Here is a 2,973-nt window from a genome sequence, read left to right on the forward strand (position 1 = left end):
TTTTGGCTCCATTTCTGCCCTATTAAAAATTTATGAAGAAACCAGAGGTAAAGCCATTTTCCCAGGCAGTTGCTCCTATAAATTCAATGGGAATCATATTAAAAACAATACTAACTGGAAAAGGCAGGAGGGCACTTTGCAGACTGTTTCTCCCCTCTTCATAGGGCCTTCTCCTGGACAGGACGTGAGGTTCTCCGCTCAAAATAGGAGAGAATCCAGCCTGAGAGAAGGCAGCAGGTGAGAGGATGCAGCAGGGCGTAGGCCAGGTGCTACAGCCTGGTGGTGGCACGGCCACTGTGTGGGTTCACTGGGGTGGGAGATGCTGGCCCTGCAGCTGCCATCCCTGGAGATGCCACCCCCATAGGTGACACTCCTGCAGGTGCCATCCCTGGGGGGTTTGGGGTGATGGGGTGACGGTATCACACACACAGCAGAGCCCCCCAGCCTCCTCCTCCGCCGGCTGCCATTCACGCAGCCTTTCCTCGCTGTAGGTGGGAACTGTTTTTCTTCCTAAATTGCATTTATTCTAACAAATGTCTCATGCAAACACAATTGCAGGTTTGCTGGAGGGAGATGCTATTTGCAGGCAGCCTGGCCCAGAGGTAGATTTATTCTCCTTCCTTTCATTCATTTGAAGCTAAAGTAATAGCTCTAACTACATCTGACTTCTAATAAGCGCATTACTGGGAACAAACCTGAGTTCTGCATGTATTTCCCTCTTTGTCAGCTCTATCCAGGCACTTTTTCTCCCTCTCTTTTTACAATAACAGAATCAGAGCTTTGTCAGCTGGAAGTTTATATGCCCTACTTATAACGCTGCTGTGCTCGTGTCCTGGCATACGGAGCTCCTCACCCTCTGCTCACGGAGCGGAGCTGTGCGCACCCTGGTTCAAATGCCTGAATGCTCTGTGCTGTGAGCTTTGCTCCTTAGCGGCAGCTCCTTGAACTTGGGGTTGCTGTAGAGGAACAGGCATTGTGCTGGGCAATGCCTGCAGGTTTGCTCCTCGCACCGATCCGTTGATGTCCATTGGTTCCGACTTCTGATGTGTGAGAGCAGGGCACCAAACCTGGCTGCAATTTGGCACCCACCTGATGGTTTGATTAATGAGCTGTGTTAATTACGGGCTCGGCGCCCTTACAGCAGAGTGGTGGTACAGTACAGGGCACACGGCTCTGCCACTGCTGCCTTTCCCATGTGGATTTCTGCTTGCTGAAGTCGGCTCTTCTGTTAAATATAGCTGATGAGCTGTTCCTGAATTGCACCTAATTACGGCTCCTCTTCAGTGCTTCCTGCCAGCTCGCAGCACCAGGAGAGGGGAGACTCGAGCTCCTCCACTATCCCACAGCTTGTGCTCGGAAGGAAGGAGACGAAAAGTGCTATTCTCTGAGAAGAGAGGGGGAAATAATCCTGGCGAGGCTCCTGCTGAGCTCTCTGTCTGTGGAGATGTCAGAAGTCGGGTGCACAGCATGGAGCAGGGCTGCAATGGTCACCATGCAGAGCATCTGCAGCTCCGCAATGGTTCTGCCTCATTTCCACAGCTCGTCCATAGGACCTCTGGTGAAGATGTTTTGCACCTCTGTCCCAAAGTGGGGCTCTTGCTGGGGCTGAAGCACGTTTTTCCCAGCTGTGTAACTGTAGGCCGCTGCCCTGTGTGGGTGTGCACTGGGCACTGCCTGCCCGGTTCTGCTGAGTTCTTCCCTGGAGGAGGAGGGTAAAGCCAGCATGACCGAAAATATGCAGATCTGTTCTCTGGTTAGAAGCGGCCTGGCTACTAGTTTCAGTCTCAGGCACTTGGCTTTGCTGTGGGAAGCCCTCATCATTTTCTGCTGTTTTACTCATAGCCAAAAATATGATGAAACCAGAACTGAATGTGTTTTTTCTTTCCGTTTCATTACAGTAAGCATCATAAATTATTCAGGCGTGAGACTCAACCGCATTTCTTACTTTAAAGGAGCTTCCTTTTGTCTCCAGACGCCGACCTGGGGCAGGGCAGGGCCCTGCTGGTGGCCTGGAGGTGGCTGGTGTGTCCCCAGCCCCTGTCTGGTGCAGGGATGGCACTGCCAGCCATACCCACTGGCCCCTGCAGGGCTGGGGCCATATCCCAGAGTAAGATGGGGGACGGACCCAAGTTTGGGGCCACCAATGTGGTGCCAGCTCCTCCAGCACCACGTGTCCTAGGACAATGTCAGCCTAATCAGCGCTCTCCTCGTTAGCAGGGCCCTATAATTAGAAGTAGCAGCCAGCCATCTGCTTTTATCTCGTCACATCGCACAGTGCATCCCTGCTGCCCTTTATGACCAGCCATCGCTTTAGATCAACATTTCCACTCCAAACCCCCCCAGCCATGTCTTATCCCACGTTTGTTATTGCTAATGACTGACACCAGCGATGCTCTGGCACGAAGGGCAGCAGGCAGAGCTGAAAGTGATCCCACGTCTGACACCCTACTGCCTTTCCTCCATTCTTCCTTGTTGTCCCTAAGACATGACGTTTTTGGGGTCCCAGCATTGTCGTGGACCTTCCCGAAACAGAGAAGCACGGAGAAAATGGAGCTGCGTTCCCATCTTCTGAGGTTCCTCAACTTGTAAAATGCTTTCTCACGTTTCTCCTGACGTCCCACCCTGCTAAGGACTGCACCGTGTGCCATCAGCCAGCGCTGGTGGCCAGGGAGAGGCAGGATGAGGGGCACAGGGCCCTGTGATGGAGCTTCGGCGACGGCACCCAAAGAAAAGCATAAGGCATATAAATGGATTAACAGCCACGGTTTATTAGCGCTCCTTAATTCACTTCACGGGGCTGAGGGAAAAGTTATTAGCAGATGTATGGCCAGTAATAAGCTAATTATAACCCTGTCAGATCAGAGATTTGAAGAGGTGGGGAGTTTTGCGTGCTAGATAACCACAATTGGGCACTGAAGCTTAGGAATTGATATTGGTGTCACCACGCAGAAGTGATCCCCTGCTGGGGGTCCT

General features: G+C 52.2%; 1 long non-coding RNA gene across 4 annotated transcripts in view; it reads left to right on the forward strand.

Annotated features, from left to right (window-relative positions):
- Positions 1-1,927, forward strand: part of LOC109370322 — a 28,617-nt gene extending 26,690 nt beyond the window's left edge. For 2 of the 4 annotated variants that reach the window (XR_004161576.1, XR_004161579.1), the window contains exons 3-5: positions 165-266; positions 559-602; positions 1,285-1,927. This is a non-coding gene — a long non-coding RNA (uncharacterized LOC109370322). Of the gene's footprint in view, positions 1-164; positions 267-558 lie in introns of all 4 variants that reach the window. The other 2 variants (XR_004161578.1, XR_004161577.1) reach the window with 2 other exon arrangements.
- Positions 1,928-2,973: the final 1,046 nt, after the last annotated feature.

Source organism: Meleagris gallopavo, chromosome 17, assembly GCF_000146605.3.
Source record: "Meleagris gallopavo isolate NT-WF06-2002-E0010 breed Aviagen turkey brand Nicholas breeding stock chromosome 17, Turkey_5.1, whole genome shotgun sequence".
In the NCBI taxonomy this organism is placed as follows: domain Eukaryota; kingdom Metazoa; phylum Chordata; class Aves; order Galliformes; family Phasianidae; genus Meleagris; species Meleagris gallopavo.